The sequence below is a fragment of the Equus przewalskii genome, chromosome 6, assembly GCF_037783145.1.
Source record: "Equus przewalskii isolate Varuska chromosome 6, EquPr2, whole genome shotgun sequence".
NCBI classification, from domain to species: domain Eukaryota; kingdom Metazoa; phylum Chordata; class Mammalia; order Perissodactyla; family Equidae; genus Equus; species Equus przewalskii.
The window spans coordinates 59,386,577-59,403,632 of NC_091836.1; the positions used below are offsets into that span (position 1 = coordinate 59,386,577).

Here is a 17,056-nt window from a genome sequence, read left to right on the forward strand (position 1 = left end):
TAAGGGCCAATACAGAGACTTTCCGCATGTCTTTCCCCCAGGGACCTACATAAGGAAAGACCCAGCACATTCTCGGGGCTCACCCTGCCATGGCAGTCCATCTTGACAAGGCACCTGCTGCTCTGACAGTCTGCAAACCTACCCAGTGGGGCTGTGCCTGCTGCTTCTGCTGGAATCCCCTTTGCCCTGAGGAACTTGAGCTGCTTTCAGGCCTGGCATACTTACCTTTTCCCACATGGGGAAAGCACTCATACATCTGGGCCCCCCAGCCTGGAAGACACATCATGGGATGGGATCAGGCCTGCCTTTCCTCACCAACCAGGCACACACTCAGGCCTGATTTCCTGGCCTCAAGCTTTGAGTTTATGACAGCTAATGAGTTTGAAAGAGGGAGATGGCGAGTGCATTAGTTAGGTAAAGACAGTTATAACTGTCTTGTTCAGGGGATTTCTTATAAAAGCTTCCTGTGGAAGTACAGAAACTCACATCATCCTCCCAACAAATATGTGTATTTTTTGGAATTTCACTTTTCAAACTTGTATTTTTCTGGCAAAGGGATAGGAACAACAGGTTCCTACGGCAGCCAGCACTCTGAGACCTGAGCTTTATTTTCATCACTGAGGTGAGAAAACTCATCATAGAAGCTCCAGGAAAGCTAGGAGCAGCACAAACAAATACTGTATCTAATCATGCTTTCCCAGGGCTTTTGAATAATGACTACATGCCCAACACTCTACAAGGCACTTTAATGAGATTCAAAAGAAAGAAATGACGCGGGCCATGTCCTCATGAATCTTACAGACCTTCCGAGAAGACAAAATTGTTGAACAGGAAATAATTAGAGAAGAGTTAAGTTCTCAGCTACTTAGTGTTGACTTTCAGTTCAATGGGAATTCAGAGAAAGGAGTAATCAGAGATGTCTGGGAAGAGATGGAAATTATACAAATTTGGGGCCAAATCTGAGTAAGCAGCAGGAGAAAGAATGCATTCCATAAAGATGATATACCATGAGAAAAGCAAGAACACAGGAAAGGCGAGGAATATGCAGAAGACTTTAGAAGCCTGGCCCCACTAGAGAGGAATGTTTATGGGTTCAAAATAAGGTTAAGTAGGAAGGGGGCAGGCTATGATAGGCCGCAAAATCCAGGCAGAAGATCATAGTTATTACAGCTCAGAAGTGGAAAGGGCTTCAGCTGTCTCATCCGGTGGTTTTTCAACCAAGCTTCCCCAAGCCCCGGGCCTTTAAAGAGGTCATCAGAGCTGCTCTAAATGAAGTATGTCCCACCAACCATATAAAATTTAAACCACTTGAAGAAACACTTCATTGTTTTTAATTGCTTTCTGTATCATGGTTCTGCTCAAGATTTCATTAATTAAAGAAGAATTCTGCTGAGAATTTTTGAAAACTACCAATCCACACAATACCTTATTTAGCACTTGATGCAGAGGGTGATAGGGAACTATGGAAGGTTCTTGAGCAACAAGAGTATTGAAATTGACAGTATGTGGGCGAAGATAAGAACAGAAGCCACAGTAGTTCTGCCCATAGCAAATTCTGCCCTCCAGGGAAATCTTCCCTGACCAGCCTGGCCTGAAACTCTTGCCATGTTTGTAATCATGGAGTCACTTATTGTTCGTCTAATTCATTTGCTAATTAATCATGCACTGCGTTGTGACATCTCTGCTATAATGGTGTAGAGCTTTCCTTTAAAGCTTTTTTGGTCTTTAACTTTTCACAGTCAGAGCAGAGATTGGGCAAAGGTGTGCCTGGACTATCGTAGAGGGGATCAAGTATCAGCACGAGCCGGACTAGGTGGACTTTGCAGATCATCCACTCCCCAGGTCCTACGACTCTGTCATGTCTCTACCAGACTGGTTGTTCCTGGGGACAGGGAGGATGATTTTACTCGTGGTGGCCCACAGTAAATGGTGAGGGTGGGAGTTGAGTGGTTGGCTGGTTGGTTGGTTGAGGGATTGAAAGCCTTCACTAGCCTACCTATCCATTAGAATGGACTGAAGCTTATGAATTTGACCACATCTGACGAAGCTCAGAGGATGGAACTTTGGGACTCATTCTAGCTTGTCTGACCTCTGAAGAAGCAGGACAGTTGTCCAGTCTCAGCCTATAGCGGTTAATTGTTGACAGTCCAGCTCCTACACATTCCCATCAGAATAGGAGCCAGATGTTGCATGACAACGGACTCTCACACCTGCAAGGAATCTCTTCTGGGTCACAGAAAGGGCTGGAAGGCTGTAGCAAAATGCAAACCAGCACGCAGCTCTCTGGGACCTATTCACTTCCATGGTGGCCACGCCAACTGAATAATTTAGAGGGTGTGAGGTTCATTAGTCAAAGCCCAGCCTCAGGCCTGAGGCTGAAATGTGTGCAAGGAGGTTCACTGAGTGGGGAGGGGGATTCAGTGACACCAGCTGGTTATTTTGTTTCCATTTTCTCTCAGCAGCCAGATTTTATCACCTGGTATCAAGAATAGGAAGAAAATCATGCCCAGACCTGAAAGCTTCAGATTGTGGCAGAGGGGATGGAGGAAGAAGGGGGTTTTTCCCTAATTTTCCTCAATGGATTAATAATAATAACAACCACAACCCTTTTTTACTCAATTGCTTACTATGTGCAGACTCTGATGTAACCATTTATTCAATATTAATTCATTTTATTCTCACAGCAACCCTCTGAGGTGGGTTCTATTATTAGCTTCATTTTAAGGGATGAGGAAACTGAAGCCTATAAAGTGTAAGTACCTTGCCTAAGAAAGGGGATCCTATGAAGATCCCACCCACTAACAACAGTGGTTGTTAAGCATGAACTCCAGAGCAAGACTGCCTGAGTTTGAACCTCTCACCTGCCATTCATTAATAAGCTACTTAATCCATCTGTGCCTCAGTGTCCTCATTTCTAAAATGTACTTTTAAGATTTAACCTGTAAAGTGCTTATGATGGATAAATGAGACAATCCGTGTAAAATGCTTAACATGATACCTGGATAAGAGTAAACACTTAGATAATCCTTGCTATTATTATCGTTAATTTAGATGATTTCCAAAGCCGCTCTCCTGTAGGCGGCGCTGTAGTGGTGCCCCCAGTCATGCATTCACACTGGGGTTAAATTATCCATGAATACATCCATCACTTCCTCCCACCCCCACGCATCCATCCCCTCCATTCCAGTAATACTTTCCCTCTCGTCTCCAAATCTTCTGCCCCAGTGCTAGTCTTAAGAAGAAAAAACAACCCTGGAAGTACTGGGTGTGATCCATCTCCATTTTCAGATCCCTGTGTGTGCAATCAGTAAACGCTTGGTCTTCTCCTCCCCCAAACACACCTGTTCAGTTTAACTCTGCCCCCGACGCCGGGTGGAGAGGCATTGAGTATATTCGTATGTACATGTAGGAGTGAGGTCTCTTATTTTCTGCAGTTATGTCAGCCGAGTGTTGTTAGGGCCTTACAGAGCCCCCATCCTGAGAGCATTGTCCCCTTGCATAAGCTAACTTCTTTTTGTAGGACACATTTCTCAATACAGAAATGAGAAACAGAAACTTGCCCAAGGATAGAAAATTACTAAATTGTCCCAAGATCAGCCCACTGACACTGACTTATTAAGAGGCTACGCCTGTGACACCCTTGTCCTTTGCTGTTGAGGCTAGAAGGAAGCCTGTGATAGCATCGTCTCCCACCACTCTCTCCCTTGCTCCCTGAGCCCCAGGCACCCTGGCCTTTTTGCTTCTCCCTCAACAGGTCGTTTTTGTTCGAGCCGCACACACTGCCTACATGATTGCTGTTTGCCAAGCCTTGAATGTCCTTCCATTTTCATGGCTGCTTCCTTCTCATCATTCAGGCTTGGATATGGGTCCACACCCAGGTAGGGTCCAGTGTTGAGGCCTGTACAAGGCAAGATGTTGGCACTGAGAGTCCCACAAAAAACTGGGAGCCTCAAATGGCTGCCCCTCCTCCAATGAAGAAGAAATAGGCTCTGCTCCCCAACCCACAGAAATGACAAGGAGTGGCTTGTGAGAGGAAAAAGATGTCTCTTGGAGGAAACCAAAACACCAGGCCTTCACCACATGTTGATATAGAGTCCACATTTATAATACACACATGCTGCAAAAATTCCCAAGTTAAGGAATTAGTATAAAATATTGTCCCCTACCAATGAGGTGGCTGGAGAAACTGGCAGAAGGAAAGTAAAACTTCTCTGTAGGGACACTCCCACCACCCACACTGTGTGGGATTCCTTGAGGGCAAAAACCAGTCTCCAGTGAAAATAAGTTCATGATTCACAATAATCCACATGCAAGCTATCCACAATGTGGGAAAATCAGTTACACAACTAATAGAAGAATTAGAACCCCAAGAAAAAGGATATTCTGAGAAAGATTATAAAGCAGCTACATTTAAATGTATTGAAGAGATATTTTTTACAAGAATGAAGTAATCTGAGATCCTCAAAAATCACTGCCTGTGGACATTTCAGAGACTGACCATTCCCACTCCTCATTATCCAGAAAGGAACTGCAACACCAAGATGTTTTATCAGGGAAGGTTTTTCTGAGCTACTGCTGATGCATTTCTCTAGGGAAAGAAAGGAGATGGCTAAGACTGGAACTCCCAGATCCAAGCCTCGTCATTCCATGCCGAGAGGATGTAGCAATTCCAGACAACCCCATGGCGTGGTATATTTACTCTCACTGTCTCTTTGTCTCTCTTTCTCCATGTCTTGCTCATTCATACACAGACACAGTCTCTTCTTATGCTACTGCATGCATTTTTTAGGCTTAACCAGATTGTTTTTTAATCAAATTGGGTAACTGGAAAAAGATCCTAAAAACAAATGATTCCATCAAGATAAGTTATGTAAAGAAAAAAACATCTGGATATATATACACCAAGCTGTCAACAGTGATTACCGTTAAGGGATGAGCTTGCTGGGGACTTGTGCTTTCCGAGCCATTCATTTCTAGAAAGGTTCGTTGTTTGTGTGCAGGTGTCTCTGTTGTAATTAGAAGAAATAATGGATTTTTTTTATAATGAGTTAAGCAGCAATTCTTTCTCAAAGACAGTTCCTTGCATTTAAAAAAAAAAGCTCAGTAAAGACAGAAAGAAAGAAGCAAGCAAGCATCCCACCCTTTATACCCAGTGGTGATTTGAGTCCTGGGCTAAGCTGGGCTCCTATGGACAACAAAGCACTTCACATATGTTCACTCATTTAATACGACAATCCTATTAAGTAGGTCGAGTGATAAAATAGAAGTCCTAGGGAGGGCATCTTTGACTCTTCTGTTCACTGCAGTTTCTCAAGCACCCAGAACAATGCCTAGTGCAATATGGATTCTTAATAAACACTTATTGAATGAATGCACTCTTTACAGATGAGGAAACTGAGGCACAGAGAGGTTAGGAAACTCGTCCAAGGTTACGCCTTAGTAAATGGTGGAGCCAAGCTGTAAACCCAGGTAGTCCAATTCCAGAACCCACGCTCTAACTTGAATACTCCTTATTTCTGTTCTTCTACATAAAAGAAAAGACAGTCCAACATGCTCCAGACACCTTCTTGATACAGTAGGCAAGGAGGATAAATGGTAGAAAGGTCTTAGGAAAACTCTTCTACTTAACATACTCACATCTTCTCTCTCCAGCTCATTCCAGGTCAGAGTTGGTACCCCACCCCTTCTCACCATAGCGGGGGCTATGGAGGGACCAGCCATCAACTCCCATTTTCAAAACTCTTTAGCTACCATCAGAGAGGGAAGCATCCTTTTTTTTATTGAGATATAATTGACATATTGTGTACATTTAAGGTATACAATGTATTGATTTGATACATTAATATATTGCAATATGACTGCCACCATAGCATTACATAACACCTCTATCACATAATTATCATTTCTTTTTTGTGATGGGAAAACTCCCTAGTGTCTGGGTCAGTTGACTGGTGCTCCCTGTTTCTTCCTTCTTGACTATCTAATGGCCAGTGGTCTCGTTTTCATCCACCCACCAGAGCTGGGTGCCCCCTGCAGGCCTCTCCACAAACTGCCAACCCAGCCCTCAGGGGAACAGCTGAGGCTCTGACTCCAAGCTTCTCCTGGTGGTTTTAAAACATATAAACAAAGGAAAACCCCTAAGCTTAGGGCATCTAGACTACAAAGAAAGTTTCAAGATTTTATTTTAATTTTAAAAGATTTGAAGGAGCCTAACTCTTAGCTCTAAGCCCTGAGCGTGATGTTTCAAGAGAGTGTTCACACTCTGAGTCCCTCTCAGCAGAGGGGGTCACTGCTCAGTATTTGTGTGTGCACTGAATTTTAGGAATGCCTTCTGTGGCCCAGTCTGTATCTCACTTCATTTTTCCCCCTGGCCCTTCCTTGCACTGGAACCTCACAGTCTTAGAATGCCTGAGCAAGAAACAGCCTGCTCGTTTGAACCCACCCTGTCACTTATAGGTGAGGAAACTGAGACCCAGAGAGACAATTATTTCCCCACGGTCAGTTAATGATAAAAGCAGTAGGAATTAAAGGGAACCCATTCAGTTGTTTGTTCTCATTCATATAATTCATGAAATCTCTTCCAAGTTTCCATTCAGTGCATATTTACCATGTGCTTTCTCTGTGCTCCAGAGTGTGATCAATACAAAAAGACGTGTCCGGAAGAATTCACTTCTTCCTGAGAATGTAATATGGACACATAAAATAATCAGAAAATGGTTCAGGGCGGCATTCAGTTATTTATTTATTCATGTGTTCATCCACATATTCATTCATTCAATGGGCATATATTTATTAAACAGCAATAAGTCACAAATAGACTTTTCTCTCAAAGAGCTTATAATTGACTAGGGAAAAATAGAAATGTGCTCAAATAATTACTGCTGAACCTATGTAGATTTAACATGTGCCTAGTTAACAGCCCTGCCTGCAGTGTCAGTCAAGGCTGATGGGGGAGTATGGTGGTTGAAGGGCCTGGGACATTTAGTTGGATTTAAAAGCCATGGCTTTTTCTGAGCTACTGCTGATGCACTCGCTCTTACAGGGCACCTACTCTGTGCTGGGTACTTTACATCTAATTATCACAGCAGCCCTTAGAGATAAAGAAACTGAGACTCAGAAAGGTTAAGCAACTTGTCCAAAATCACCCAGCTAGAAATTAGAAGAGTCTGGGCTCACCCTAAACCCATCTGACTCCAAAACCTAGGGTCAATCCCCATAGACCCTCTGCTGCCCACCCTCCCAGCCTGGCTTGGGAAGGCCCTCGGTTGGTGGCCTCATTGGTGTTAACTTGAATTCTCGAGTGCTTGTGATACAAAGATGGTTTGCCGCTGTGGCCCCCGGAAAAGGAGATTGCGCTGGAGAGGTGAGATGGGATGTGTGTGACGGGCACTCCTGTGGAGGCACTGTTCCCTGCGTTCATTCGTTCCTGCCGTCATCGCTCAACAATACTGTGGAGCCAGGTAAGCACAGGCCCTGGGCATACAGCAGCACATGTGGTCTTCTGACAGGGGGGTCTGAAGCTGATTTGTCCAGAGCAGGGGGCAGGAAAGTCCGTCAGTTAGAGCTCCTTCTTCAGCTGTCGCACCATACAGCGGTGAGGGAGACCCCTCCTCGGCCCTCAAGGACGCTGCCTAGTGCCTTCTATGATCTAGTCTGTCTCCTACCTGGCTCAGTCTTTCCTTTCTTCCCCTCCCTGACGTTGGCTCACTTTGGTCCCCAGAGCCCACAAACACAGACTGGGTTTTCCGACCTTATTGTCTTCCACCCCTAGACGAACTGTGTAATTCCAAGTAGAATGTAGCCGGTTCTATGAGAGAGGGGCAGTTTCGGCTCTGAGGGGGGTCTAGATGCAATTGTGTGACAGACTGTATGGTACAAATACTACGGTCGTACACCTGAATGGAGAGATCAGAATGGGCTGAACTCGTCAGAGAAGCTTCATGGAGGACATCAGCGACCTCATGACAACTAACACATACCATCTGTGGGCAAATCAGAGCTGAGGCTGACCCCCCCAAGCCAGCCGGTGGGTTGGTGGCTGGGAAAAGTGCGGGCTTATGAGCAGACAGTTGAGGAAAAACCCAATACTGGCCTCTGACCTTTGAGAGGTCAAGAAGTCAGCAGATCGGTCTCCATCCTCTTCCCAGCACTGGGCTTTCTGGCGCCATTTGCGTGCTTGCCTGGGAACTCAGACAAACAGGGAAATTGAGGAGGAAATCCATACTGTTCCTGAAATGTTTTCTGTCTGGCCTGGGATTGCCGTCAGCGCAGTGCCTGAGGAATGGCCACATCATTCTGGGATTTTTGCTTAGAAGTTCCTGCTTCCTGTGACTGTCTTGTTACTCGATGGGAGTTTTCCCTAGTAGGCCAGCATGCCAGCACAGGAGCCCGCCAGTCTGGCGGCCAGACCCAGGCGCACCAGGGGAATCTCCCAGTGTGGGACCTGGGAAGGGAAGGGCCTCAGAGGTCCTAGACAGTCTGGGGACTGGGGACCCACAGAGCGGCTCTCAGCAGGAAAGTGGCAGGTGCTTTAGGAAGTTCATTCAGGCAGCAGAGTGGGTGATGGGATGGACAGCTGGGAAGACATGTAGCCCCAGGGAGCCATCATGCCTGGTGCAAGGCAATGGGGACAGAGCGGGAGAGGAGGGGCTGGATAAAAGACGTGGAGGAGGACAGAGTGTGGGGGACTGGAGAGGGCTTTGAGACCAGGCGACTCTGGCTCCATCACTTACTAAATGTGTGGCCTTAGGCAAGTTATTTAACCTAAGTTTCAGTCTTCGCTGATAGTAGAGTGGGATAATAATACCTTTCTTGAAGTCCGGTTGTGAGAATTCCATGAGATAATGTATATAAAAAGCCTGGCACATCGTAGGTACCGAGCCTGTGAAGGTGACGGTTATCAAGGGCAGGGTTTAATAATGGGCCAGATATGGAAGATTAAGGAGAAAGAGGAGCTCAGGATGGGGGAGGGTGGTGTCCAGTGCTCACCGAGGTTGGGGATAAGCAGAGATAGGCAAACTTACTCAATAAGACAGGCTGGCACACGCTGAGTCTGAGGTGCTGGGACGTCCAAGTGGACATGTTCACGAAGCAGCAGACTGTATATGAGGCTCAACACAGGGGCACGTGAAGTTTAGGGTATTGTGAGTAGTTGCAGTCATGGGACTGGATGGGGGTCTCAGGCAGAGCTTGTGCAGTGACCAGGAAGCAGGGTCAAGAACAGAACCCCAGGAGCACACTGACATCCAAAGAGCAGAGAGGGGCAGAGGAAGAGTCCAGCCAAGGAAAGTGAGCAGGGGAACTGGTGAGGTGAAGGTGGGCCTGCAGAGCAGGAGTGTCAGATGCTGCTGAGATGTCAAGTGAAACAGGGAGCTTGAAGTGTCTACGGGAGCAGGAGTTTAGAAGATCGTTGAAGACCTTTGCCTGATGTCTTTCAGTGGAGCGGTGGGGAGGCAACCATTCTGCAGGGGGTTAAGGGGTAAATGGAAGGGGAGCAAATGTCAGGGATTCCGAATTTCAAGAAGCTTGGCTATCAAGTAGAGGGAGGTGACAGCCTTTGGGGGATGTGGGACTGAAGGAAGGATGGAACTGAGATGGAAGATGTACATATGAGATAAAGGAGCCAGTATGGAGGAGAGATGAGAGGAGTAATGATGCAGGAGATCCTAAGGAGATGGGAGGAGAGCCAGAGTCCAGTCAGAATGCCAGGAAGACATGGTCCCCCCCCAGGACCTCATAGCCTAGAGGAGGAATGAATATGAAGCCCTCATACCACAGCTCCACCACAGATATGCAGAGGGAGTGACTCATTCTGCTGGGGCGGGGGTTGGGAAAGAATCCACAAGGATGACAGGGAAACTATTCGGTAGGTGAAGAAACTGGAAACCACGGATTAGAGAAAGCGGGAATACTGAGCCTGAAAAAGAGAAAGCCAAGTGGAATGAGGCATAGTGATTATCTTCAAAGACATGAAGGGCTGTTCAGTGGACAAGCAATTAAGTAGACTTACTTTATGTGGCCTTGAGGGAAAAAGCAGAGCCAACAGGTGGAAGTCAGAAGGACACAGATTTCAGTGCCATATAAGGCAGAGATTTCAAACACTGGATGGAAAGAGGTTGCTGGTCACTGGAAGCTATTCCATGGTCGCTAGAGCTCCGCTTGGCACGGAAGTTGTGGAAGGGATTCCAGCCGAGGACAGGGGGTGAGGGTGGACCTCTGAGGCCCTTCCCTTCCCAGGCCCCACTCTGGGAGATTCCCCTGGTGTGCCCCGGTCTGGCCGCCAGACTGGCGGGCTCCTGTGCTGGCATGCTGGCCTACTAGGGAAAACTCCCATCGAGTAACAAGACAGTCACAGGAAGCAGGAACTTCAAGCAAAAATCCCAGAATAATGTGGCCATTCCTCAGACATGCCTTTACATATCTAGGCATGTAAAGGGGCAGCCCTGGCCTCCACCCAGCCTCGTCTCTCCCTACCTCCTTCCCTTCTTCACTCTCCCCTCCCAAGCTCCAGCTCTGTTTATTTTCTTGTGGCTCCAGGAAGGCCCTCTCCTCTCATTCCACCTGCATATGCTGCTCCGTCTGCCTGAGACGCCCTTCTCCCTCCCCACCCCATGCAATCTACCCATGACCGCCCACTCTTCCTTCAGGCCGCACCTGTGAAGCCCTCGCTGCCTCTCCCCCAGCAGAGCTGCCTGCTCCTGTTGAGGCTCCCACATACCTAGCACACACCTTTATTATTACCCTGGCCACAGTGTGTTGCAACTGCTTTTTTTATTTTCTTCTGTCCCCATCAGACTGTGAGATTCTTGTACTTGCCTTTATAATCCAGCAGGTAGGTAAGACCCTCCCTTGTTCACAGTGGACACTTAGAAATGTTTGCTGAATTGAATTTTTACATCGTACCTAGGATAGTTCCTGGCACAAAGAGGATACTCTGCCCTGTACATTTCTTTAATAATTGAAACAGAAATGTCAATAAGTAATTGTGATGCAGTGTGTTGTATGCTATGACAGAGATATGTCCAGAGTATCGTGGCAGTCCAGAGAAGAGAAGAATTACTGCTACCTGAGGGTCACCTGCAAGAGGTGACATTGTAGCTGGGCCTTCCAATTTGAGTAGGAGTTGGCCTGAGTGAAAGGGGGCCTTCTAGGCGCTTGAACAAAGATTTGGAGCTGAGCGAGGGCCCACAGTGGTTGGGAAGTAGGATGTGCCTAGGGTGTTGGAAGACATGGGCGGGGGTTGACCATTAAGGTTGGGGCAAACTGAACTCAACCTGAGGAGTTTGGACATAATCCCAAAGGCAATGGGAGCCCCATAACGATTTTCAGAAAATAAGTGGCCTGCACAAATTTGTGTTTTATTTATTTTTTTTTTGAGGAGGAGGATTAGCTCTGAACTAACTGTTGCCAATCCTCCTCTTTATGCTGAGGAAGACTGGCCCTGAGCTAACATCCGTTCCCATCTTCCTCTACTTTATATGTGGGACGCCTGCCAAAGCATGGTGTGCCAAGCCGTGCGATGTCCGCACCTGGGATCCAAACCAGCGAACCCCAGGCTGCCAAAGCGGAACGTGCACACTTAACTACTGTGCCACCAGGCTGGCCCCGGATTTGTGTTTTAAAAGATATAGAGGATGGATTAGGAGAGGGGGAGTAAACATGGGGGAGGTGAGGTCAGTTATTGTAGGACCTTGGCAAGAAGGAGCGATTGGAGTAATCGCAGAGAGAGGCGGCCTCGCCCCGAATCCACCCAGCCCCACCTGGTACAAAGTTCCTTCTGGGGAGAGTTGTATCTGTGGCTGTGTGCTCTGCCATAATGGGGAGGGTGGGATGCAGAAGCATAAGGTCTCTAGTCAAAAAAGCTTAGAAAATGCTGGGTTAACAGATTTCTTCATGCAGGACTTTTCAGAGCCTTTAATATACATTGCAAATGTTATATGTGACATTCAGAGTTTCCCAAATGTTTTTAGCCATGGAACCTCTTTTTGAGAGCATCTCAAGGGACTAGAGTTTAATGGAATGTGTAAAAGAGAAACGAAGACCTAGAGCTTTCATGATTCTGTCAGCTCTGTTTCCTGGAAGGAAAAAATAAATTAAAGAAGTAGCTTTCTGGGGCTGGCCCCGTGGCCGAGTGGTTTAGTCCGCGCGCTCCGCTGCAGGCGGCCCAGTGTTTCGTTGGTTCGAATCCTGGGCGCGGACATGACACTGCTCATCAAACCACGCTGAGGCAGCGTCCCACATGCCACAACTAGCAGGACCCACAACAAAGAATATACAACTATGTACCGGGGGGCTTTGGGAAGAAAAAGGAAAAAATAAAATCTTTAAAAAAAAAAAAAAAAAGAAGTAGCTTTCTGCTGGGTGAGAATGATGCTCTCACTGAGCACTCAACTGTGGGAGTCGTGTGTGTGTGTGGTTTGTCAGGGAAACAGAGTGGGCTCCCATGGAAATATGACTGTTGCTTTTAGCCATCTGGTTTGGAGACAGGCTGAGCAAATTCACCTGCTTCTCCCAGGTCTCTCGTGATTGCTCAACCTGAAAGAGGTGAGACCCAGGTGTTTGCAAGAATGGCAGGTCCTGACCTACAGAACAGAGAAACCAGGTCTGCAGCCCCTGGAATCTTCTGCTCTCACCACATCCCTCATGCAGCTTGCTGGGGGGAAGGGCAGAGCAGTCGCCTCAGAATGTCCTTAAGGACCAGAGACCTTACCTTGGGAAGTGGATACCAGGTGGCAGGTACCCAGCTCTGTTGGGCCTGGCCTGGGTCTTGTCACATTGTCACACACAGCTCACTAGGGCTCCCAGGCACAGGTAGCCATTTTGTAGGCTTCCTCTCGCCTGAGAGCTGGGTTGGGGGCGGGGGGGGGGGGGGGAAGAAATGTAAGCATCCAGCCATCAGCCTTGTGTCTTTAAGTGAGCCCTGGCCTTGGAATGCCTTCCCTGGCAGTTCTGAGGCCATTTCCCAGCCAAGTCCCAGAGTTGAGACGTCTGGGCAGCTTGTGTGTGGCTTGGGGAGGTGCCTCTTTATCCGTTGCAGGAATTCTCCACTAGAGAAGCATCAGATGTTCCTCAGCCCCTGCCAGGGCTTCAGGGTGAAGAGTTCAGAAGTGCAGAAGGGGACAGATAGGCAGGAGCCTGCCGCGTGAGGGGTGGCTTCTGGCAGAAAAGAAGGTCAGCCGTAGGCTGCCAGCACTAAAATCAGGGCAGTGCCCAGAGCCCTGAGTAGGGCGCGCTCAGAGGGCCTCTGGCTGCTGGGCAGCTGTCTGTCCTGGAGGGTGGCTGCCTCGGCCCTGCTCGCTCAGCTGCTCTGCTGTGTTTCAGCTCAAAAAGGACTCTGAAATACTGACTCAAGATTTTCCTGTCACATGTTGCTCAGAAAGGCAGAACGGTCAGACCTCCCTACTTTGGACTTGGGGAAGTATCTGAGTGAAGCTCCTAGTGTATCTACTCAAACCCTACATTAAGTAGCTAATGCAACTCCTCCAACACTCTCAGAGCAGCAAACTGAGACCCAGAGAGAAAGGAGACTCACCCAAGACTCAGAGTTTCCATCAGAGACAGAGAGAGAAGGCACTTTTCCTGTCTCTCTGTTCGGTGTTTTCTTCACCACGTGGCACCATTTTTCTCGATGGAGAAAGAAACTCAAGTTTATCATTTACTTAGTTTTATCTTTTTCAAATTCATACTGCTATTGAAACTAAACTAAGGTAAATTCTAGAGTCAGATAGAGCTGGATTCAGATTCCAGCTCCACCACTTTCCAGCTGCAGGAGAGTAAATAACCCCCGGGCAAATAGCTTCTGCACCTGTGGCTCAGGATTCCTTCTCTGAAACAGCACCTACTTCCTAAGGTCATGTGAAGGTTAATGGAGTTAAAGTTTGTAAAGAGCTCGGCATGATGTCCAGAAAGTAATAAACACTCAATAAAGTTTAGCTATTTTTGTTACTGTTGTTAGGAGTAGTATTTTGATGAATATATGACAATTATAATTAACATTTAAATTGATATTATGGTGAAAGTCCATTACCTGTATTTGAATGTACATGGATGAATTGATAAGTTTTTTTCACCTAAGCTGTTTAAATTTTTACTTTGAAATTTTGTTTTTGTGCTTAATTGGCTTTTAGTTAGTTTAACAAGTGGGCAGGCAAACTCACAATGCAAAATTTCCACCAACTCCTTCATGTGTCTACCCCTTCCTAAAACATTTATTGAACAATTATGGTATCAGCTTGTCAAGGGTACTCAATAGATGCTTATGGATGGATGGATGGATGGATAGACAGATGGATGGACAGATGGATGGATGGACGATGCTAAGAGAGTGATTGAAGTAACCACCCTTGATTCAGACTGGATAGTTGTCTGCTTTCATGGAAAGCCATAAGAGAGAGGCTAAGGAATTGGGGAAAAATGGTGAAGAGCCCAAAGGTCCCAGTGGAGACAAAGAACAGGTATATTGGAAGTGAGGGAGATGGATGGAGAGGCTGTGGTCAGAGACTGAAATGGGCAGTGTGAAAGTCTAGAACAGAAGTGGTTCCTGGTGAGGAAAGGTCCAGGGAGCAGCCCTGGGGAGGGGTGTCCAAGGTGGATCGGCCTGTAGAGGTCCTTACATCCAAGGAGGTCTAGGAACTCTGAGTCTGTGGGCAGGTGACTCACATAGCCTTTTCTGCAATTCCAAGTCAGGGCTACAGTCACCTGAATGAAGGAGGTTTTACTCAGTATCTCAGCAAATTGCTCCCAGAGGAGGTTCTCTTATGTGAAACTGAATTTAATATGAGAGGATAATAGTGCACTAACCAAAGGTATTTATTTATAATTCTTGCCTTATTTTTGCCTCAGAGTGGTGTTGCTTAAAGGTCAAGTGTGTGTGTGTGAGAGAGAGTGTGTGTGTGTGTGTGTGTGTGTGTGACAGAGACAGAGAGAGAAAGGAGAACGTGCATCACATTGTTTTGTTGTCTGACCTTTTCAGCATTTTAGCTCCAGGCCAGTTGTAGAGCAACACTGCGAGTCTTGTGAGGATTATATATAGCAAAATGTCACCAGCAACCAAAGACATTCTGTTCCCCCGTCCCAGTCCAAATACTTGAAATTCACACCCTGAACAAAAATTCACAGTGAATTTTGGCTTGGTGAGCACAGCATTATATTGGTGCCCAGAAGGTTTTATTTATCATTTCTATCCATTGTACATGGTGGGTCAGGAGATGCAGCGAACACCTCCCCCCCGCCCCGCCTCCAACCCCATAAGCACTTGCTCTGTGCGTGTGAATAAGAATTATGGCCAATATGACACATGTGTTCAGCACTTTACAATTCAAAAGTCACCCTCAGCTTTTAATCTTCACAACAGCCCACAGAAGTTGGCCAGGCAAATTTTATTGTGCCCATTGATGGATGGGGAAACTGAGGCAGAATAGAGAAGTGAAGGGATACGGGCAAGATTGCTCAATTGTATGTGACAGAACCAGGTCAGCCCCACACGCCTCCTGCCCCAAGCCCGGAACTCTTACCCCTGGACTGTGGCAAGTCTCTGTCTCTCCATTTCTGCCCCTATAACATTTTCCCATCTCTACATCCCCCCACCAACAGCTCCAACTCACTAAGGTTCTGGAAGGACCAAGGTAGGAGCAAATATTTGCCTGCTCACTGGCATTTTTACTATATCGGGTCAGCCATGCACAAAATTATGAGGTTGGAAAAAATGTTTTCTGGACCTTGCAGTGCTACTCACCCCCTCATAGCCAACAGCCTCATCAGATAGATGCCCCCAATAGCACAGGAAACCCACACAGAAGTTTGTGCCCCACCCACTCTAGCAAGGGCATAAATGTTTCTTTCCACAGCTGGTCCCAGGCTGATCCCAAGCCTCTAGTTCACACCAGTTTGGGAATGGCAGGCCACTTGGCTCTATCGTATGCCCCAACTCTCCTTGCTGATCAATCAGGGCACTTTTTTCTCAATGAACATGACCTCAGATGCTGTTAGTCACAAACTGACCTGTGAGATGAAACCTATTTGTCTATGTATTAGGTAATTTTTAATAATTCATACCACGCTTGCTTCCAGCAAGACTCCAGTAAGAGACGCAATACCACAAAGCTATCAAAACCAGGATCAAAGAGCAGGAATGGAGTCAGGGGAAGGTGTGTGCAGAAGGCCGAGGCTGAGGGAACCTGCCTCTGAAGAGCAGAAAACTGAGCTCTCAGCTTCCTCACAGACCGTGTAATGGGAGAAATAGGTTACAAATCCAGTCATCTTTTAAGATATACAGACTTATCCCTGACCTTGAAATATAGGAGACAGTTCTGGCGAAGATTTTAAATAAGGCATCTCAAGCAGCCTAGTGGGCATTGTCTTCACCCCCGACCCCCAGGATGTGCTTCTCAGAGGTCTCTAAACTGTCCGAATCAGATCCATCTGGGGTGTTGCTAAAACTGCAGATTCCTATCCAGCATGGTGACTACAGTTAATAATTAATCCTGTATCGTATGCTTGAAGTTTGCTAAGAGAGATCTTAAATGTCTTCATCATTCAAAAAAAAAGCTAACTATGTGAGGTGATGGATGTGTTAATTAGTTTAATTATGGCAATCCCAATGTATGCGTATATGAAAACATCACATTGTACACCTTAAATATATGCAATTTTTATTTGTCAATTATACCTCAGTAAAGCTGGAGGGGGAAGAATGCAGATTCCTGAGCCCAGCCTCAGACTCACTGAGTGAGAATCTCTGGGTGAGGGGCCTGGTGGTCTGCATTTTCAACAGGCTCACTAACTGATTCTTCTGTACCAGCAAGTTGGGGAACAGTCTTTCCAAGGTGTTAGTATATGACAGTGGATTAATGTAGTGGCTTTTTCCAGCCTTCCGTGCAACCTATTAGGGAACAATGCCTGAACCCAGAAGAGTGTCTAGTGGAAGAACTCCAGGCCTCAGGATCCATCCACCCAGGGAGATATTGGGAGGCTGCAGAGGCTCCCAAGGCCCCAATGGTGGGGAAGCCAGGCTCTCTGCATGCACTTGGGTTTGGGGTGAGATTTCTTCTGGGGTTTC

The 17,056-nt window shown here is 46.7% G+C and overlaps 1 protein-coding gene across 6 annotated transcripts in view; it reads left to right on the forward strand.

The window, feature by feature from the left end:
• The window catches only part of ME3 (malic enzyme 3), a 179,629-nt gene that overhangs the window by 139,899 nt on the left and 22,674 nt on the right, over positions 1 to 17,056 (forward strand). The gene's annotated exons all lie outside the window — the stretch shown is intronic.